This window comes from Canis aureus, chromosome 1 (genome assembly GCF_053574225.1).
Source record: "Canis aureus isolate CA01 chromosome 1, VMU_Caureus_v.1.0, whole genome shotgun sequence".
Lineage (NCBI taxonomy): Eukaryota > Metazoa > Chordata > Mammalia > Carnivora > Canidae > Canis > Canis aureus.
In genome coordinates, this window is record NC_135611.1 from 76480530 (window position 1) to 76504062 (window position 23533).

General features: G+C 41.7%; 1 long non-coding RNA gene across 1 annotated transcript; it reads left to right on the top strand.

Moving 5' to 3' along the window:
• Window positions 1–40: 40 nt before the first annotated feature.
• Window positions 41–15922, top strand: LOC144318542 (uncharacterized). Its single transcript, XR_013384546.1, has 2 exons — window positions 41–1111; window positions 12616–15922. It is a non-coding gene; the product is annotated as an uncharacterized LOC144318542 (long non-coding RNA).
• Window positions 15923–23533: the final 7611 nt, after the last annotated feature.

A 23533-nucleotide genomic window follows, 5' to 3' on the forward strand; every position in this document is an offset into this window, starting at 1 on the left:
TCCGTGCCCCACTGGGTCGCCCGCGGTGGCGGGGAAGTGGAGCTACAGGCCGGCAGGAGCGAGCCGACCCCAGCCCCTCTCTCCGATACCCCTGCAGGGGAGCCTCGCCCAGGTCCTCCTCCACCAAATGCAAATAGCTTTGTTTTTTTTTTTTGTTTTTTTAATTATAGAAAGAATAAGCTCACACTCTCCCGCACCATGCAGCAATAAACATCCATCGCCCTTTTTAAAAATTCATTTCTTCGGGTTTTCATCATAAGTGTAAACATCCATTCTTAAAATGATCCCTCCTCCCGTATAAACAGGTGGGTATGAACACTATGAAATTGGGATCATGCTGTACAGAGTATCATAAACGGGCATTTTGTTACAATTTTAAGAGGCAGGCATCTTCTGGTGTCGTATATAGATTGGACCATAGTGGCACATGTCCTGGCTGTATGGCTCTGCTCCTTATTTATTTATTTTTTTTTAGAGATTTTATTTATTTATTCATGAGAGATACACAGAGAGAGAGAGAGGCAGAGGCACAGGCAGAGGGAGAAGCAGGCTCCATGCAGGGAGCCGGACGTGGGACTCGATCCCCGGTCTCCAGGATCACACCCTGGGCTGCAGGCGGCGCTAAACCACTACTCCACCAGGGCTGCACGGCTCTATTCTTTAATCTGGCTCCTGTTCTCAGGTAAATTACTTAAGGGTAGGACTATCCCTTTGGGGACTCAAGGGGACTCAATCCCCTTGAAGGCCCATTTGCTCTAGAACACTGTGGTAATTATGTGTCATTTAAAATATTTGATTAAAAGCACTTCGCTGACATTCTGTCCAACCTCCTCTGTTAACCAAGTTCATATTACAGTGTCCTCAAAAACAATAAAGCTGACATAAAGCACTTATCTAATGAGTATTCCAATTAGCCCTATACTAACTTTGTTTTATTCCTACTTAGCCAGAGTGGGTGTTCCTGGATAGGCACCAGTCTGAAAAAGTTGAATCCTGGAGAGGAGGTGACCTGCCTAAGGTCTTACAATTCAGTTATGGCTGATGAACATATCTTGAACATCTATCACCCACAGGACTCCAAATATGAATATTGCTGTCCAGATGCTGCCAGGTAGGTGGGGAATAGATGAAAGCAAATGCTGTAACTTGTGCTCTGCTTTTTGGCATGGACAATAAAATAAGTTCACATTTCTTTCAAAGTTCAAATCAGAATGAATAGCAGAAAGTCAAGTTTTTCTCCCCAAATTTTCCTCCCAAGATAAGTTCAAGGACCTCAAATTTGCTTTACTAGTCCAGGCAGTGGCAGGAAGCAGCACACTCAAGTTGGGTTGTTTGTAAAGGGTTTAACAAAGGGACTGTTTACAGAGATGCAGGTGGGGTCCGTTAAAGCACCAAGGGGCAGTGTCCTGTTTCCAGTAACCGACAGGAAAAATAGCCTTAGCAAGACAGAGACAGATACCCCCTTGTTGACCCAAAAGAGAAAACCAGGAGAATAAATGACCTCCCTTCCCCTTCTTTGGTCTTCTGATCCTCTGCTAGTGATCAAACCTCACCATCTAAACCTAATTGGAAGGCAGAGTCCGGGTCTGTTGAGTTGGCCCATGCATGCCCATCTCCCAGGCACAGAGCAGGGAAGAGAAAGATGGAGAGTGTATGGCGCAGGAAAGATAGTCAGCACTTCTGCTCTCTAGTCAGTGAAATAATCCTCCTGTGCTTGCTTCCAGGACAAAACTCAGAGGTGCCCCTTTGAGCTAAATTTCACCTTTTTGTTGTTATTGTTGTTTTTGGCTTCTGAAGAGTGGTCCTGGTAGTCTCAGAGCTTCTCACATGTTACTAATGGGCAACCCTGAGGCTGAACATCCATCTGGTATTAGGTCCCGTCTGTATACTACAGGAACTGCTTTAATAGCTGAGCCACATGGTACCCTGGGAACCGGAAAAGACCCTTGATGAAGCTTCCTGCATGTGCTACGTGGTGACCCAAATCCAGATCACCCCCATATTGAGGACAACCCACACTGTCTAGTAAATGGTGGATGTGGAAGAGCTTCTATAGGCAGCTACCCCTTCCACAGGATAAATGGGTTGTAGTTGGGAACACTTTCTATTCTTTTTTTTAAAGATTTTATTTATTTATTCATGAGAGACACAGAGACAGAGCGGGCAGAGACACAGGCAGCAGGAGAAGCAGGCTCCATGCAGGGAGCCCGATGTGGGACTCAATCCCGGTACTCTAGGATCACCCTACGATAGCGCCCTGAGTCGAAGGCAGATGCTCTTAACCACTGAGCCACCTTCTTTCCCTGGGAAGCAAATCAGCTACTAGAATGGCTGGGTAGGGCAGATATTCCCATAAAAGGTGCCTTACAAATCTGATATATCTCATTAAGAAGAGGCAATATCTTTGTACCTCTTCCCTTCCAGAAGAGTGCTTGATACTGATTAAATTTTGAGAATTCAAATAGATGCATGGGAGGGGTGCCTGGGGGGCTCAGTAGGTTAAGCAGTTAAGCGTTTGCCTTCAGCTCAGGTCGTGATTCTGGGGTCAGTCTAGACCCACATCAGCCTCCCTGGTCAGCAAGGAGTCTGGTTCTCCTTCTCCCTCTGCCCCTTACCCTCAGCTCATGTTCTCTCTCTAGTAAATAAATAAAATCTTTAAAAACAAATGAAAACCAACTAGATGCATGGGAGAGCTCCACAGATCCAACCCAGGATCATAGCTAATCTCCAGAGTAGCCTGTTACATGCCCTTCTGGAGGTAATGGCTGTGTACTTGCTTCGCATCTTCATAACTAAAAAGGATCACATGACAGGCCCAGAACAAAGTTTACACAAAGGCAAAATTATTTCTATTACCTCAGTAGATGCAGTAAAAAGGATTTGACAAAATTCAACATCTCTTCATGGCCAAAATACTCCATGATCTAGGGATACAAAATCCTCAACCTGACAGAGGGCATCTGTGGAGCACCACAGCTAATATCCTACTTAGTGGTAGATTGTTTCCTCTAGGATGAGGAATAAGCAAGGATGTGTCTGCTTTCACCACTTCCATTCAACATTCTACTAGAGGTTCTAACCAATGTAGTTAGACAAGAAAAACAGAGGCATTCAGATTGGAAAGGAATGAATAAAACTGTGATTCCAGATGATGTGAGTTTGTAATGTAGAAAATCCTTAAGCATGCATGATGAATCTATTAAAGTTAATAAATGAATTCAGCAGTTAAAGGCTATAAGATCAACATATAAAAATCAATTGTATTTCTACACACTAGCAATAAACAATCTGAAAATGAAATTAAAATTTACAACAGCATCAAAAAGAACAGAATAATTAGGGGACAATTTAATAAAATAAGTATAGAACTTGTACTCTGAAAACTATAAAGTGTTATTTAAAAGCTTAAAAATTTAAATAAATGGAAAAACATCTCCTTTTCATGGTTTGGAAGATGTAATGTTTTTGAGATGGCAATACTCCCCAAATTGATATACAAATTCAGTGCAATCTCCATCAAAATCTCAGCTGGCTTCTTTGCAGAAATTGGCAAACTGATCTTAAATTCTTATGGAAATTCAAAGGATATAGAAACAATCTTGAAAAAGAATGAAGTTGGAAGATTCACACTTTCCAATTACAAAACATGCTATACCTGTGTACTCATAAAGAACAATGTGGTACTGGTGTAAGGATACACATACAGATCAATGGACTAAATCTGATGGTCTGGGAATAAATCCATACAGTCATGGGAAATTTATTTTCAACAAAGGTGCCAGGAAAACGCAATGTGGAAAGAATGGTCTTTTCAACAAATGATGCTGGGACAACTGGATATCTGCATGAATAAAAATGAACTTAACCCCTACCTAAAAACCGTAGACAAAATTTACTCAAAATGGATCAAAGACTTAAATGTAAGAGCTAAAACCCTAAAGCTGTTAGAAGGAAACATAAGAATAAATCTTTGTGAACTTGGAATAGGCAATTGATTTCTTGACTCTGAAACCAAAAACACAAGACGTAAAAGAAAAAAAAAAAAGGCAAGTTAGATTTCATCACGATTAAATACTTTATGCTGCAAAGGGCACAATTAGGGAAGTGAAAAGACAACCCACAGAATGATGGAAAATTTTTGCAAGTCACCTATCTGATAAGGGACTTATATTTAGAATATGTAAAGGAAACAATAATAACAAGACAAATTGCCCAATTAAAAAGTGGACAAAAGCTCTTAGTTGACCCTTCTCCAAAGAAGATATACGAATGGAAAATAAATACATGAAAATATGCTCAACATCATTAGCCATGAAGGAAATGCAAATTAAAATGACCATAGATACCAACCACTTTGTGCCCACTAGGATGACTAGAGTCAAAAAGACCCATGCCCTGCCCACCTCTGCTTGAATCTCTGAATCTCAGCATGGCTCTGGCTCTGTGACAACAAGGAGGGCTGGCAGCCCTGGGTTATCTGGAGACAGCTCTGCAGGCAAGAAAGGCCCTGCACACATGCCACTGGCTTCAGAAAGAGTGTCCAAAAGGAGGAACCTAAGGAGCCTCAGGGCACCGAGCCTCAGGACACCGAATTTCCAGCACCCTCCTGGGTTTCCAAAGCAACCGTCTCAAACTTCCTGGCGTCTTCTCAAATCTCAGATTGCCCTCTGCCCACAGCCTTCTTCACTGTCCACAGAGAACTGAATTCCATTGCCCATCGGCAGAGAGAAGAAAGAAACCTCTGCTTCCTCCCACCATTCCATTAAGATGGTGGTGCTGAGGGGCACGGGGTGGCTCAGTGGTTAAGAGGTTAAGTGATTAAGCATCTGCCTTCAGGTCATGATCCCAGGGTCCTGGGATGGAGCCCGGGTCAGGCTCCCCATTTGGTGGGGGGTCTGTTTCTCCTTCTCCCTCTCCCTCTGCCTGCTACTCCACCTACTTATGCTCGCTGTCATATAAATAAAAATAAAATCTTAAAAAAAAAGATTGTGATGCTGAGGTATGAATCTCAGAACTCTCTTACTCTTAGAACTTATTGATGACTGCAAAGAACTTCTATATATAGGCCTGACATCATATTAACTGTATTAAAAATTACCACTGAAAAATGTAAAAATACTTATTAATTCATTTAAAAATGGAAATAATAAACCCATTACATGGGGGCACCTGGGTGGCTCAGTGGTTGAGCATCTGCCTTGGGCTCAGGTCATGATCCCGGGGTCCCACATCAGTCTCCTAGTGGGGAGCTGGCTTCCCTTCTGCCAGTGTCTCTGGGTCTCTTATGAATAAACAAATAAAATCTTAAAAAAAAAAAAAAAACCTCCATTAAATGCTAACAGAAATAACCTATTTTATTTTATTTTATTTTATTTTATTTTATTTTATTTTTTTAAAAATTTTTATTTATTTATGATAGTCACAGAGAGAGAGAGAGAGAGAGAGAGGCAGAGACACAGGCAGAGGGAGAAGCAGGCTCCATGCACCGGGAGCCCGATGTGGGACTCGATCCCGGGTCTCCAGGATCGCGCCCTGGGCCAAATGCAGGCGCCAAACCGCTGCGCCACCCAGGGATCCCGAAATAACCTATTTTAAAAAAAAGATAGCTGTATTTTCTAAAACTAAAATTATTAATGAGAAGAGTGACATTATTTTACATTTTTGCAAACCTCTTTCATGTCTGGCTTAACAGACTGTTCAATAGAATACCTGCTTCTGCATTCAATTGATAAGTTGTTCTTGTTTGACATCTATGGAGAAAATATGGTCTCATGTGGACGTGCATTCGAAATGGGGGGTGGGGGGCGCCTGGGTGGCTCAGTTGATTGAATGGCTGACTCTTGATTTTGGCTCAGGTTGTGATCTCGAGGTCCTGGATGGAGCCCCACGTGGGGCTTCTGGCTCATCCCGGAATCCGCTTGGGAATTCTCTCCTCTCACTGTGACCCTCTTCCTGCTCATGCACAGACACTCTCTCTCTCAAATGCATAAATAAATAAAAAAAAAATGTCGGTTGAGGTGGAGGTGGGGCTGTTTTACAAATCTTTTAAGAGACAGTTGACTATATTCTTTGATGTATTGAAACTTGATAAATGGTAGTTTCTTAAAGCCTAGTTGCGATGTAGAATCTGAACCCATACACAAATGAACTTTTGTACTCTCTTACATTAAAATCCCTTCACCTAAAAAAAAAAAAATCCCTTCACCTGTCTTATACTTTGAATGGATCTTTTACTCATGCAATGATTTTCTAACATTGATCATTTGGAAAATATTGGTTCACTGATGCAAATCATGCAAATGTTAACAGATTTGGATATAAAATAAATATCACCATTGATCTCATTAGAAAATTGTGTTTATTTGTTTATTTAGAAAAGTCTTCAAATCTTGGGAAGCTGTCAAGCTCCCAAGGGACCCTAGGGTTTTGTGGACCTCACTTTGAGAACTATTTTAAGAATTGAATATTAACTGCTGATGAGGTGGCTAACTTCTGCTGTAATTACCTTTTCTAATCAAGGTTGAGTTCAAGAATACAGGGTTTGTAATTTTGTTTCTACAATTTATTTTGTTAAAGTCCTTTTGCTACTCTTGTCTTTGTGACTGTGGGAGCTCTTACCTGTACCTTTAGTATCTGCTACTGTGCCTGGTGTATAGCCAGTGCTCAAAATTCACATGCTGAATGAACAACCAGGAGGGAAGAAGGGAGGAATGAAGAAAGGAAGGAAGGGCAGGATGTGGGGGGCAGGGGGGACGGGGAGGGAAGGGAACCCACCTCTGACACCTCACTGGCAGGGACTGGCATAGACTGTGAGTAAAGCCTGACCCCTAGTGGAACTGGTTTGTTGGATAAGCCCAACTGGGAATGTTGTGAACCAAGCAATTTCATTATTTCTCACCTTGACTGCTTCAAGTCCATTCTGTTAGCTTCTTTTTCTCTGTCCCTGGGCAAAATCCTGAGCATTTCCCACAGCATTCTTACTTCTCAAGGAATCAACATTTTACTAATAAAGGATTTGATTCCTGAGTTTTTAAGTCCATAAAATTGATTAATATTGGTCTCCAGAATTGATTAGGCCCAGAGAAGTGATTTTGATGCAAACTCACAATTGGCAACAAATGTGAAGGTATTTTGTTAGCTATAAATTTCTGTTACAAAGTGTTAGTTTTGGGCACCTGGGTGGCTCAGTTGGTTAAGGGTCTGCCTTCAGCTGAGATCCTGATCCCAGGGTCCAGCGATCTAGCAGCATTGGGCTTCCTGTTCAGTGGGGAGTAGGGTTCTCCCTCTCCCTGTCCTTCTGCTCCACCATCTCCTCCACCCCTGCTTGTACTCTCTATTGTTCTCTGTCAAATGAATAAATAAGATCTTATTTAAAAAGTGTTACAATTGACATATAACATTGTGTAAGTTTACGGTAGGCTTTATAGATTACAATATGATTCCTAGTGGCCTTAGGGAACACCTCTATTGTGTCACATAATTACCATCTCTTTTGTGTGGTGGGAACAATTAAGATCTAGTCTCTTAGCAACTTTGAAGTTTATAATACAGTATTGTCTGTAATCTCTGTGCTGTGCATGAGATCTTCAGGACTTATTTATCTGGTAGTTGCAAGTATGTACACTTGAACACCTCCCTAGTTCCCTCACCTGTTAGTTTCTTTTACTATGAGACTGTGTATAGGTCCCAGAGCTAATTAATGCATTCATGATTTATAATTCAGCTCATCCTACTCAGGTTCCAGAAAACTAACAAAACAAATTATTAATCAGAAGCTTCTTGGTGGGCAGGGATCCAGGGTGAAAAAGTATTGAATGGGCTCAGCAGATATTTACCACAAGCCATAAAGAGTCTAGTGAGCCCTAGTTCATTACTCTGTGTTGTGCACAATTTCCTGTACCAGGAATCACCAGAGACGGTGTTCGTAGCTCCTCTTCAGAATGACACCCATTCATGGCCTTCCTCCATTTTCTCTTGCTTGTTTCTTTTTCTTACTGTGTTGGAAAAGCCTCTAATGTAATATATTTTCCTATTTGTCTTTTATTACTTTATTTACAGTATTTTCTTTTTGGCTTGGTGAAACTTAAGATTTTTATCTAATGTATATTCTGAATTATTTTTTTGAATGAAACTAGAAATCATGGGCATTTTTATGTAATATGCTGTAATATTTTGATATTTATTTCTGCCATATCAAGTAGGAATCACTTTAACAGTAGAAAAAATGTTTTTATTTATTTTTTAATAAAGATTATATTTATTTATCCATGAGACACACACACACACACACACACACTCACACACACACACAGAGGAAGAGACACAGCCAGAGGGAGAAGGAGAAGCAGGCTCCAGGAAGGGAGCCCGATGCGGGACTTGATCCCAGGACTTGATCCTGGGATTCCAGGATCATGCCCTTGGGCAGAAGGCAGGCGCTCAACCGCTAAGCCACCCAGGGATCCCCGAAAAAATGTTTTAAAAAAATACATCTTTAAATTTATTTCAGAGATGGAGAGAGAGCAAGCATGAGCAGGGGTGGGGGCAAAAGGAGAAGCAGACCCTACTCTGAGCAGGGAGAAGGACTTGGAACTTGGGACTCTATCCCAGGACCCCGGGATCATGACATGAGCTGAAGGCAGATGCTCAACCGACTGAGCCACCCAGATACCCTAGAAAAATGTTGAGGCATGTCAAAAAAGTTGCATAATTAAAAGATTTAGTAAATATTTTGTTATCAGTTTATAATTTTAATCATTTACTGGCGATGCTCATTTATAGACAAGATTAGCATGTGTCAAGGGAAAGAAAATGTATGGAAGAAAAAATACAGTCTTGAGAAAGTTCTTTATTTTTTTAAAGATTTTATTTATTTATTCATGAGAGACACAGAGAGAGAGACAGAGACACAGGCAGAGGTAGAAGCAGGCTCCCTGCAGGGAGCCTGATGCGGGACTAGATCCCAGGATCCCAGGATCCCAACCTGAGCCAAAGGCAGATGCTCAACCACTGAGCCACCCAGGTGCCCGAGTCTTGAGAAAATTCCATTCATAAACTTATTTCAATTCTGTGGATTGGTAAAATATGACTTGCCATTGTATGATTTTAGTTGTCCACCTCATGGGGAAATGAGTGTTTCTTGTGAATGTAGTATATAAACTTCTATGTCATAATTCTGAATCTTTGCTCTCTGTAGGGCCTCTAATGGGTATTAAAGAAATGTGTAATTCCCAAATTTTCAGTTAATTAAAAATATATTTGTCACAAATTTTTAAATAATAAACATGAAGCTGAATCTTTAAAAATTAATGATAATTGGGGCACCTGCATGGCTCAGTTGGTTAAGTGTCCAACTCTTGATTTCAGCTCAGGTCTTGATCTTGATGTTGTGAGTTTAGGCCACACATTAGAGCCCAGCATGGAGCCTCCTTAAAAAAAAAATTAGTGATAATGGTTTCATAATGATGGGAGGGATTACACTGATATCTCTTGCAGGGTATCTATCTACACTTTGATGAAAAGCTTCAGTACTAGGTTAAGTTCAACACCTTTATTAGTTTATTTCCTTAGAATTGACTTCTGTGGATTTAGAGAATAGAGATTCACTCCTGATGAGTCAGGATGACAGCAGGTGCTGGGGGCCTGTCAGATGGCGTTGGATCGCACAGACATCATGGACAGAGCTCGCTGGTGACTGCATTCAGATAGTAATCCAACCAGTATGTCATGCATATGTTGCCATGGAGAAGGATTCCTACTCCAGTCTGGCTTCATTTAGTCCTGGAAAGTCGTTCTTCATGTTCTACAAGCATCTGCATATGGTGTGAAAATATGCCCAACAACATGCCATTGATTTTATTCTTGAATGAATGAAGAACCATCAACTGTGGGGAAAGAGCCAAACTTCACAATTAGTTGTTTGCACAATTGTCCTTTACTTTTAAGGTATCCTGATAGCCTTCCCTCCCTCCCCTCACTGTATTCCCCTGCATTAAAATGAGAAATTTTAGCCCCAAAGGAATGGGTAAGACAATTCACTTGAGGACTATTAAATGGGTCAATTGAAATGATAAAAAGAATCCTCAGTTTGCATTTTTGGTATCATAAAATAATGCTTGTTTTTGAAAAGTATTATGCCTCAGTTAATTCATAAACAGTATAATGAAACAAAAAATCATATTTTGATGGCAGTTCAAATGAAATTAGTTCCTCATCCTCAGTACAAAGTGATCTGAAAGAAAAACCCAAATTCTCTAAATCATGCATCTCTGTGAAAAGAATGTTAGGTTTGGGGCACCTAGGTGGCTCAGTCGGTTAAGGGGCCGACTCTTGATTTTGGCTCAGGTCATGATCCCAGGATCTGCTTAAGATTCTCTCTCTCCCTCTGCACTCCCCTTCACACTCGTACTCTCTCTCCTTCCCTCCCTCTCAAAAAAAAAAAAAAAAAGTTAGTTTCTCTGTTCTCTAGCGGTGTATTTCAAATTTTGATGGAGCTACCATTAATGGCTTGGAGCTGTCTCAAACGTGGGCTATCTCAACCACTTAAATTTTGGGAGCTTAGTTCCTTCACAGTTTGCTGAAGTGAAACTGAAAGCATTTATAAACTGCAAAATGCTATAGAAATACTGGTGGCATATATTAGTTGATACCAATTTAGAAGGAAATTCTTTGATTGTTAAGTCTATTCCTTTCTTAGCTACCATATTAGATCTTACTCTATTATTTATAGTAGTACATACTCTATGTTATGGTAGTATACAGTACTATACTATATTGCTATATATTTCCATGGTCTCTATTACTATATTACTTATTAAGAGGAACATGCTAGTGAGGTGAAAATACTCCAAGATTAATCACAAGATCTTTGAAGTGTATGTACAACTTTCTAAAAAATTAACTGTTAAGGGGCACCTGGGTGGCTTAGTCCATTAAGCATCTGACTTTGGCTCAGGTCATGACCTCAGGGTGCTAGGATTAAGCCCCAATGAGCTCCTGCTCAGCTACATGTCTGCTTCTCCATCTCCCTCTATCCCTCTCCCTGCTCATATTCTCTCTCTCTCTCTCAAATAAATAAATAAATAAATAAATAAATAAAATCTTAAAAAAAATCTATAACTATTAAGAATGTAGTAGGGTGGTCACTCGGTGGCCAGTGCACAGACTAACCCAATGTGGCTGAGATTGAGAAATTCGTCAAATAGAAATTGAAGGAGACAGAAACACAAGAGAAAAACCCACTACCTTTAAAACCGTTGAACAGGAGAAGTGAGCAAGTGAATCAGAATGTGCCTGCATGCACTGTACCTTCCACAAGTCCCTTTCAGCTGTTTCACTTTGTAAAATGCAAAGACGTTGGATTAAGTTTAAATGACTACTCCACACCTTTTCACATCAAAGAACTGAGAACTATTGACAACAAGCCTTGCCTGCCTCTCCCATCTGCCAGCTGGCTGGCAAGGAAGAAAAAGAGCCTGCATGTTGGTGAAGGAAGAAGCTGGTGGGATGACAGTGAAATTTAAAGTAAAAACCAAGCTGGTCCAAGGGGTCCTGCAGGCTGTAAAATGCAATTTAATCAGTGCCATTTCTTTTTGTTGCTGCTATTGTTCAAATGATCTTAATTATTGGAACACATAATTTTGACTCTTCAAATAAAAAGATTTCAAACCTGAAAAAAAATCATGTAATAGGATGCCTGCAAAAATGTGCTTTAATATTACATTCCAAGTTTATGAAATCTCTGTAAACAAAATAATTTGATCACATTTTCTTCTGAAATGACCAAACTATCAAAGACCACTTGACAGACCTTTGGAGACCACTTATGTATGTGGATGGTATTTGCAGTCCCATGTTAATGGACTGGAAGCTGTCTTCACCATGGGCACAAGATGGGAGGACTCCTTAGGGCCATGATTGTCAGACTGGGTTAATGAGACTATAACCAGCCAGCCAGTCTAGCACATTGCAATTTCAGTGCTTCTGGTAACCTTGGTGCATCCTCTCTACTTTATGTATGTATGTATGTATTTATTTATTTAAAAGATTTTACATTTATTCATTCATGAGAGACACAGAGAGAGGCAGAGACACAGACAGAGGGAGAAGCAGGCTCTCTGAGGGGAGCCCGATGCAGGACTCAATCCCAGGACCCCGGGATCACCACCTGAGCCAAAGGCAGATGCTCAACCACTGAACCACCCAGGCACCCCATCCTCTCTCTTTTAAACAGATTTGGATGTCTTAAGTCAGAAGTATATATTACTAGGGTACCTGGGTGGCTCAGCCAGTTAAGTATCTGACTGTTGATCCCGGCTCAGGTCTCGATCTCATGGTCATGAGTTTAGGCCCCAAGTTAGAGCCTACTTAAAAAAAAATCTTAAAAAAAAGTAAATATTATTAATGATCATTTTATGGATGGAAGAAATTAGATGAAAGTGGAAGACACTCCCAAGGTCACAGAACAAGTATGATTTCCATCTGAATTTAACTCAGTTTCTATACTTGGGTGTGGAGTGATGTGTGTCAGGTGGAGCAAACAGTTTTTCACTTCTTTAATTTACAGGAAATTCAGTTTGTTTTAGAAGTTCTTTCCTGGTTTTGTCTGTTGATTTCCAGCTTTTATCACGTGACATTAAAACCAGATATCTGAGCCAGACTTATCAAGTTTTAACCTTCTACAAAACTGCACAAAGCCATGGAACGAGGACCAGCCACTAGCGTGGCCTTTAGGTCGGAACGAAGAGTAGAGCATCTGTGACAGAATGAAAATGAATGGAACATGAATCATCTGAAAGCACTGCTCGGCCTCAGATGAACTCTAATAGTATTGACTCACTAACCTATATTCTCCTCTGCTTACTCCATTAGCTCGCTTCGGTGACATGGCATGTTAAATAACCAAGATCCTCGATATAAACCACTTCATTTAAAATTTGTGCTTCTTTGGTTGTGTGTGGGAGGTACATTGTCACAAGAACATAGGAACAAAGGGGGTAGATGTTGAGAGAGTAGAAAGGGGAAAAAATCCTGTCTCATAAACGTGGTTCTGATTATGTATTCAAGGAGAGCAGTTAAAATTGTTTGGCAATCTTAACTTAGGAAAAAAAGAAACCTAAGAAGAATTATCATGCAAATCCTGAATGTTTATTGACATCCAAGCCAGGTGATTGAATTTCCTCTTACCCTCACTGGCTGGCTGTAAATCCCTCCTCTCTCTCCTGAGTGACCGGGATGGGATGGACAGATTCTAAATGAAGCCCTGGCTACTTTCAACTTGACACCAGGAAGCACACTGAGCAAACTTGTCAAAAGATAAGCTAGTCTTTCTTGTCTTTACTTTAAAAAAAATTACACTTAATTAAAAGAAGGCACACAACATAAAATTGAGCATTTTAAGCATCTCTAAGTGTACAGTTCAGTAGCGTTAGGTCCACTCACATTGCTCTGCAGCCAATCTCCATAACATTTTATCTTGTGAAGCTGAAACTCTGTACTCATCAAACAACACACACCCCCCCGCCCCCACCCCGGCCCACCTCCCTGGGTAGCCACCATTCTGCTTCCCGTCTCTGTGAATTTGATCCCTTTAGATCCCTTACATAAGTGCATTCATACAATATTTGTCTCTTTGTGACTGGCTTATTTATTTCACTTAGCATAATGTCCTCAAGTCTCATCCATGCAGTACCATGTGACAGAACCACCTTCCTGTACGTGGATATATCCTACTTGTTTATCCATTCATCTGTTGATGGACCTTGGGGTTGCTTCCACCTCTTGGCTCTTGTGGATAATGACACTATAGACATGGGTGTGCAAATCTCTTCCAAATCCACCCTTCATTTCCTTTGATATACACCCAGAAGCGGCACTGCTGGATACTATGGTAGTTCTAGTTTTAATTTTCTGAGGAACCTCCAAACTGTTCCCCAAAATGGCTGCGCTGGTTTACATTCCCACCAGTGATGGGTGAGGGTTCCTTTTTCTCCATATCCTTGCCAACGCTTATTTCCTCCTTCCCTCCCTTCCTTCTTTCCTTCCTTCCTTTTTTGATAGAAGCCATCAAAATGGGTATGAGGTGATGTTTCAGTGTCTCATTGTGGTTCGGATCTGCATTTCCCAAAGTATTTGTGACGTTAAGCTTCCTTTTATATGTTTGTTGGCATTGTAGATCACCCGGAGTAATATCTATTCAGCCTTTACTTTACACACTCTTTCTCCATCTGAGTGGACTGCCTCCCCCTGTCCTCATCCATCCCTTTTCTTATTTATTTATGCCCCACCTGTATCCTAAAAGAGGAGTTGTGGCAACCTCCAAAGATAGGTGTAGGAAGATGAAATGAAATTGGGGTGAAGGAAAGCACAAGGAGAAAAAGAAGATGAAGCTAGCAGGAAAGGGTGGGGTGGGGTGCACAGGTGCATTTCTGAGTCCTCTCCAGTTGCTGTGGCTGCAAGCTGGGTAGCAGCCAAGACAAAGTGGGGAAAAGAATCATTTACTGTAAGGTAAACCCAAACCAGCTTCTCAAAAGAGCAAAATCCCCCATTGCTATGCCTGAGAGAGGGAGAGAGAGAGAGAGAGAGAGAGAGAGAGAGAGAGGTTTTCCCGACAAGTTCTTACCTAGGGGACTCTCAGAGATGCTGAAGCCCCCATCCTCCATTCCTTCATTACAGACAATTCAATAGCAGTTTTCACATGGCTCGTTCTTAAATATCCCTCCATAGCAGGCAGTGGCAGGAGATGACTGATATGTCAGCTCGCGCAGTCAGGCTGAGGGAGGGGATTCAAACTTCCTCTGCCTGTTTCTTTTGTTTGTACCCTAATGGGTTGGCTGATGCCCACTCTACTTGGGGAGGGCCATCTATTTTTACCAAGTCCACTGATTCAAATGCTAATCACTTCTGGAAACACCTCTGACAGACACACGCAGACATAATGTTTGTGCAGCGATCTGGGCATCCTGTGGCCCCATCTAGGTGACACATGAAATTGACCAGCATACCTCCTTCCCCAGTCGATTCCCAGTATCCTCTGTAGTGGTCCTCTACCCTCAGGCTCTGCCGGAATAACCTAACTGGCTTCTTGTTACCCAGAGCAGGGATTTCAAGCCTTTCCCTGTCAAGGCACATAGAGAGAATTAACATTTTTATTGCACCTAAGTGTTAAGTAGAGGGATTTGAGGGTGTATGGATTAATGAATTTGCATGTAACTTCCAAATAATGCCTCTTCCATTTTTTAATTTATTGAGGCATAGCTTATAGTGTACAGATAACTACGATGAATTTTTACACATATGTACATCCATATAATCACTTCCCAGATAAAGATATGGAACATTTCAGCATCCGAAGAGATTCCCTTCTGCTCTGCTTCTAACTCATAAGCCTCAAGGGTTAAATGCCATTCTGACCTGTGTCAGAATTTTTGCCTATTTTTGAACCTCATGTACCCAGAATCATAGAATATGCACTCTGTAACTGATTTCTCTCATTCAACATCACATCTGTATGATCGGTGAATGAACTGTATTGTCTTTTCCTTGTTATGTAATATTCTATTAATTAACATAACACAAGTCATTGATTTATTCTGTTACTGAGAACCATGTAGATTTCCAGTTTCGGGTCTGTTTTAATTAAAGCTGCTGTGAATATTATTGAATATGTCTTTGGGAGCATGTAAGGTCTCATTTCTTTGGAATATACCCAAGAGGGAACTGGATTGTTTAAACTTTCTATTCTTGCCTTTCTTTTGTTTGCTTGTTTGCTTCCTTGTTCTATCAGTTGCTAAGAGAAATTGTTAAGATCTCCAACTTTGTGGATTTGTTTATCTCTCTTGGTAGTCTGTCAGTTTTTGTTTTATTTTATAGTAAGCTGTGAAGTACATACAAATTTAAGATTAAAAAAATCTTCCTAATGAGATTATTCTTTTATTATTATGAAAGTTCTTTCTTTATCCCTTATTTGCCATTTGGGATATTCACTATCCCTTTCTACAGAACCAGCATCAATATCTAGGTTCCTTGTTTATGTTGTTACACATAAACTTAAAAAAATCTTAACTGGGGTGCCTGGGTGGGTCAGTCAGTTATGTTTCCGCCTTTGGCTCAGGTCATGATTCCAAGGTCCTGGGAGCAAGCCCTGTGTTGGGTTCCCTGCTGGGCGTGGAGTCTACTTCCACCCTTTCCCCCTCCCCCGGGTCTTGCTTGCTTGCCTTCCTGCTCTTTCTCTCGAATAAACAAATAAAAATCTTTAAAAAAATCTTTGTTAGATAACTTACTTGTATCAAATTTCTGTATAGTTGTGATTACATTGGTCTCCCTGTACCAGAAAAGCAAAAAATAACAGTGGATTGAATAAATTGCCATTTTATTTCTCTCTCATATAAAAGAAACCTGGAAGTAGGCAGTTTAGGACAAGATGGCAGTTTCACACAATTCTCAGGGACTCAGGCTCATGTCTCTGTTAGCAGAGGCTTCCAGACTTAAGATTACCTCATGGTCCAATATGCTGCTTGGGGCTCCAGCCATCATGTCTGCATTCCAGGCAGCAGGGAAGAAGAGAGAAGAGTATAAGTTCACTTCTGCTTACATCCCATTGGTCAAAATTTAGATGCATAGGGACATCCATCTCAAAGGATCCTGAGAACTGTCATCTTCATTTATGGGTGTATATATAACAGTTTCTGTTACCATGTTTATTTAGTGTTTTTTCCAAGACTGCTCCCTTTCTTGTTGGTTTCTTTTGGCCCTCAGGCTTTCCGTCCTGGGCCACTTGTCTTGCTTTATGAATGGGACCACCTCACTCCTCCTTGGGAGAGAGGTCTGCAATTTGTATAGAATGAGGCTGACCTGTAGCCATCCTGTAGTTTCCCCACTTGCATCTCCTTCACCTGCCAGAGACAGTGCTGCCAGTGAGGGGATCAGCAGGCCACAGGTCACTCCCTACAAAGTTCACAACCACAACATGGGAGGACCTGGGATGTTGCCAGGCCCCCTGAGAGGCTCCAAATGACAAAAGTAGATCTCTTCAGGGTTTTAATGTGGTTCTAGTTTAAGAAACCCCAGACATAAACACAAGGTGAATTGAAATGCGTTATTCTTGTTCCCAGGCTGCCCCTGTCTTTCAGTGGTTTGCTGTGAAGTCTTGATTCCTTTAATTCAGTAACAGAAGTCTTGATATAATAACAGCTAACGTTACATGCTGGGCATCTTACTTGTACTATTATTGCCCCATTTCAGACACCAAACAACCTATGCACAGAGAAGTTAAGTAACTTCCTGAGATCACACAGCCAGTAAGTGGCAGACTCCTGAACTCATCTCCTGAGAGAGAGAGCTCCTTCATACTGCCTCTAGAGGAAAATTTTGAAAGCAAAGTGCAACTTGCTTGAAATCTCCCAAGACACTGGTTTTAAGCAGTGTAGCTTTTTAGCTTTCTCCCTCGTTTCACTTTCATTTCCATTGAGGTTTAGAGTTAGAGCAGCCAAGAGGGTACCTCACTTATCATTTCACTTCTCATCTTCCTTTCAGCAGCTCAACCCTCTCCCTTCTCATTGAGGTGGCCACGCCCACTGGCTGGCTGTCTCTGAGGAGGTGGACATGCCCAAGAAGCAGAGATCTGGCCATTGACTTTTAGGCATGGATGAAGCCTGGGCGGTAGGAGCTGTTTCTTCAGAAAGTCCCTTCTGAAATCATTCTGAAAGAGGACTTCAACTACTTCCATTTTGACCTCAAGTCTGTACTTTCAAATTAAGTTCTTCTGTTCAGCTTATCTCTTAACTCAGGCAAATGACCCTGTGTGCAAAGCATCCCCTGATGAGAACTGAACTACCCGCTCAAGCAGCAGGGACTGCCTTGACGCCAGCAAGATCCCGCCTGATTGACCCCAAGACAGTGATGCACCTGACCTTCACTGCCCACCTGCACATACCACCCACCTCTGTCCCACATTCTGGTTAGATAGACCTACCAGGATTTTTAGCACTTCGGAGACAGCCTTTGAAACATCAGTCCACTGCCTTCCCGATATTAGCCTCCCTGAAATAAGCTCCTTTCTTTTGTCACCACCAGCAGTCTCCTGGCCTTTGGAATTCGTCAGTGGTGTGTGACCAGACCTGGTCTTTTTGGGATCCCTGGGGCCAGGCACTCTTGCACCTTGTGCCCCTTTTACAATAGTATTAATAATAAATAAATAAAGAGGAAGGAAAGTTTGGGGCCACTGAGTAAGCATTGAGTTCCTCTAACTTAAGCCAAGTGGCAAGATGTTGAAAATAACACTTGAAAATTGTCACCTGGCACCTTTCTCCCCTACTCCTATGACAGAGGGAGGACAAGGGTAACGTAGAACATCCACAAAGTTGGGCAATGCTCGAGTTACCGCTGGGCTCCCTGGAATGCCTGTATGGCTGGAGACAACAGGGACAGCTGGCTGCACCGCTGGCCCTGGCCACTGGTGGAAGCTCAGTTACAGCATCAGGAAGTTGGGGGTCTACCTCCAGAGCAGCAGCAGCCTCACCTGCAGCTTGCCAGGCTTGGGAATCTCAGACCCCACACTAGTGGAAGCAGCAGGTCTGAGGGCAGGGCCCAGCAATCTATGTTTTAATAAGCCCCCCAGGGCACTCTGACCCTTGTCAAGTTTGAACATCTTAAGGGAATCCATTGCTGGAGGTCACCTGAAGGAGGAGCCCTCTGTGGGACCCAAGGAGCCCTCCTTCTTTACTCTTGAAGAGAAGGAAGAAATTCTTCTCTACCCTCAGGGCCTTCCAGCTGCACTAAGAATTAAACTTACACGAGACAGATTAACAGGATAAAAAAGTTTTATTACCTGGTCATGGAGGTCCAGTAATGCAACTGAGACCTAAAGAAATAAACAAGGCAGGTGGGTGAAACAAGAAAGGAGTATATGTCTCAAAGCCTGTCTCTGAAGTGCTGAAAATTCTGGTAGGTCTACCTAATCAGGCTGTGGGACAGAAGTGGGTGGTACGTGCAGGTGGTCAGGTGCATCATTGTGTTGGGCTCAGTCAGGTGGGATTTGCTGGCGTCAGGGCAGTCCCTGTTGCTTGCTGGGGGTGGGTGGTGGGGGGTGGTGGTGGTGTAGTTCAGTTCCCATCAGGGGATGCTTTGTCCTGGGGTCATTTGCCTGAGTTAAGAGATAAGCTGGACAGAAAAACTTAATTAGAAAGTACAGACTTGAGGCCAAAATGGAGGTAGGTACTTGAAGTACTCTCTCACTATGGTCTGGAGCAATGAAAGTGTAGATCTCGTATTTTATACACAATGCCTGGTTAGTAATTCACTGGGATCCTGGGATGGTCTTCTGGAAGCTCATGGAGAGCAGTAAATCTTTGCCATTTTTGCTAGGTTAAAAAAGAAAGATCACACAAAGTAGAATATGATCGTTGTAAAAAATTCAGTGGGTATGAACCGTTGCTCAACGGGTATAGAGCACACAATGAGTCTCCTCTTCCCGAGGCACCTGCTGCTAAAGTCTAAAGGGTTTCCTTTGGATCTATCTTTGAGCACATATTCAGGCCTGATAGCTGGCTGGCTCCCAGCTCTAGGGCTGCACCAGTTACTGACCTATCAAAATGCTTCTAACAGTGTATGAGGGTTGCCTTTTCTCCGCATCCTCTCCAACATTTGTTGTTTCCTGCCTTGTTAATTTGCCCCATTCTCACTGGTGTGAGGTGGTATCTCATTGTGGTTTTGATTTGTATTTCCCTGATGGCAAGTGATGCAGAGCATTTTCTCATGTGCATGTTGGCCATGTCTATGTCTTCCTCTGTGAGATTTCTGTTCATGTCTTTTGCCCATTTCATGATTGGATTGTTTGTTTCTTTGGTGTTGAGTTTAAGAAGTTCTTTATAGATCTTGGAAACTAGCCCTTTATCTGATATGTCATTTGCAAATATCTTCTCCCATTCTGTAGGTTGTCTTTGAGTTTTGTTGACTGTATCCTTTGCTGTGCAAAAGCTTCTTATCTTGATGAAGTCCCAATAGTTCATTTTTGCTTTTGTTTCTTTTGCCTTCGTGGATGTATCTTGCAAGAAGTTACTATGGCCGAGTTCAAAAAAGGTGTTGCCTGTGTTCTTCTCTAGGATTTTGATGGAATCTTGTCTCACATTTAGATCTTTCATCCATTTTGAGTTTATCTTTGTGTATGGTGAAAGAGAGTGGTCTAGTTTCATTCTTCTGCATGTGGATGTCCAATTTTCCCAGCACCATTTATTGAAGAGACTGGAGAGGATGCGGAGAAAAGGCAACCCTCATACACTGTTGGTGGGAATGTGAACTGGTGCAGCCACTCTGGAAAACTGTGTGGAGGTTCCTCAAACAGTTAAAAATATACCTGCCCTACGACCCAGCAATTGCACTGTTGGGGATTTACCCCAAAGATACAAATGCAGTGAAACGCCGGGACACCTGCACCCCGATGTTTATAGCAGCAATGGCCACGATAGCCAAGCTGTGGAAGGAGCCTCGGTGTCCAACGAAAGATGAATGGATAAAGAAGATGTGGTCTATGTATACAATGGAATATTACTCAGCTATTAGAAATGACAAATACCCACCATTTGCTTCAACGTGGATGGAACTGGAGGGTATTATGCTGAGTGAAGTAAGTCAATCAGAGAAGGACAAACATTATATGTTCTCATTCATTTGGGGAATATAAATAATAGTGAAAGGGAAAATAAGGGAAGGGGGAAGAAATGTGTGGGAAATATCAGAAAAGGAGACAGAACGTAAAGACTGCTAACTCTGGGAAACGAACTAGGGGTGTTGGAAGGGGAGGAGGGCGGGGGGTGGGAGTGAATGGGTGACGGGCACTGGGTGTTATTCTGTATGTTAGTAAATTGAACACCAATAAAAAATAAATTAAAAACAAAACAAAACAAAACAAAACAAAAATCAATGTTTGGTAGAAGTCACATGTGAAGCTGTCTAGTCCTGGAAAAAAAAAAAAAATGCTTCTAAGAGCACTGGTAAGCAGCCTCTGCCTGAGCAACCCCTCCCTCAACCCCTTACCGGCTCCAGGGCTCCATCTTCCAGGTTTCACACTGCAGGTCACATATTTGAACTGGAGTTTTTTTGTGAACTCAAGTCAGAGGAAATATGGAGAGGTGGCTGGAAGCCCATGGCACCCACAGGCAGCTGGAGAACAGACTGAGAAACAGAGAGGAACCAGAAGGACTTGAGGGCAGGAACCACTGGAAATTTCGGGCAGTGCTTCGAGAAAATGGACACGTCCATCCTCTTCTGTCAGTCTTGTTCCTCTGCTCAAGGGTTGGCTTCTAAGGACAAGATATCTAATTCACCTAGCTTGGACAAGGTAACCTTAATGAACCTATAAGGAAGTGACTAGTTTCCAAAAGGAAAGGGATGCTGTCACCATTAGAGGGGAGAATGCATGATGAGCAAATCAACCAAACCTTAGCAGATGACTTAATTTTCATACATGTCTACTTAAAAAATTTGCACCTAAACACTTTTGAAAAAGATTTTATTTACTTAGGAGAGAGAGAGAGAGAAGAAGAGAGAGCAAGAGTGCACAAGCTAGGAGAGGGAAAGAGAGAATCCCAAGCTGACTCTGCTCTGAGCCCAGAGCCAGATGTGGAGCTGGACATGGAGGTTGATCTTAGGACCTTGAGATCATGACCTGAGCCAAAATCAAGAGTCAGATGTTTAGCAGACTGAGCCATCCAGGTGCCCCTACCTAAATACTTTTTTTAAAGAGAGGTTTTTATTTATTTATTTGAGAGAGAGGGAGAGAGAGAGAGGAAGGAGCAAGAGTGGGGGATTGGGGTGGAAGGGCAGAGGGAGATGGAGAAGCAGACTCCTTGCTGAGCAGGGAGCTTGATGTGGGGACTTGATCCAAGGACCCTGGGATCATGACCTGTGCCAGAGGCAGTAGCTTAACTCACTGAACCATCCAGGCACCCCACCTAAATACTCTTTAAAAAGAGACTTGAGATGGCTTACAAGAAGGGACATATTTAAACAATAAGATGGAAAAAGGCAGAAAAACCAAGATAATTAAAAGGAAGACTAAAACACAGTGGCAAAATGGTTAATACCTGTGATGTGCCTGGGTATCCTTCTCTTAAAGTTCCAGGTAGAGGGAAGGTTATAGAGCCCTTGCTATCATGATGAATTATAGCAATTGTTAAAGAAAAGTTTTCAAAAAGCTTAATAGACATTCCCCCCCACCATGCAAGAAATCCTGAGATGATAACAGTATCTTTGACAGCAGTTTAATATACAGAGGAGAGATTAAATACGGTTAATTCCTGGGAAGGATTCTGGTGAAAGGCGAAGATGTCACATTAGCATGCACGTCCCTGAAAGCAATCTTGTGAAGTGCTTGGAAATTTTATTCATTCATTTAATAAATGTTGATTGCCTACTTACTATATTCAGGCACTTGTTAAGTGCTGGTGCTGCTATGGAGAACGAAGTGGATATGGTCTTTGTTTTTGGTGTAGACACAAAATGAACAAACCTTTTAGAGTCTCAGATTTTATTGGAGCCCAAGTTAGGACAGCTGCCCAGGAAACACTCCTTGCTAGGAAGAAAGCTGTCTGGAGAAGAAAGGTTTTTATAAGGTTATATGCTTTTTTTTACATCTTCTAAAAGCTCAAAGAATTCTAGATTAGCAGATAGGCAGGGATCATGAATTTTAACATTAAGAAATGCAGGGAGTAGGAGCATTGATGGATAGCTTAAGGACAGGATGGTTTTCCTTTGGATTACTACTCATTCACAAATTATGCAGGTATGCAATGCATTCATAGTAGACCATAAATTGGACTTTTGGCGTAAGCAAAGTTTATGAACAATCATGCTGACTTAAAAATCTAAAATGGCTTTGCTCGTATTTTGGGTCTTTAGTTTTTTTCTTTAATCACTAAGGAGGCTACAGTCTAGTTTCCAATATTGTGGCCACTAGCCACTAGTGGCTAATTGAAACTTAAATTTGTCTCATCCACATTGAGAAGTGCTGTACATGCAAAATATACAACAGATTTTGAAGATTTAGAACAAAAATAGAATTAAGGTATTCCATTAATAATTTTCATATTGGTTACAAGATAAAATGGTATTTTGGATATAGTGAGTTAAATAAAACGTATTAAAATTAATTTCACCTGTGGCTACTAAAGCACTTTAGACCACACACGTGCCTCATATTCTATTTCTCCCATCCAAGTACTAACCAGGTACGACCCTGCTTAGCTTCTGAGATCAGACGAGATCCGGTGTGTTCAAGGTGGTATGGCCGGAGACTCACATTCTGTTTCTCTTGGATAGCACTGGTATAGAGAAGAAAGCAATCGTCAAAGCAAAAGAAAAACCCCTCATTGTTTTATTGTGATTTATAATAAGACATATATGTGGTCTCCGTCCCTGTTTCTGACTCACAGCTCCCCAAACCATTGGAATGTTGTAAGTGTTGAGAATGGTAAAGTGTCTTTCCTTACGTTAGTGAGTGATCTTTGGAAAGCACCAAAGTGAGAGAGGAAGGGCTGGAGAT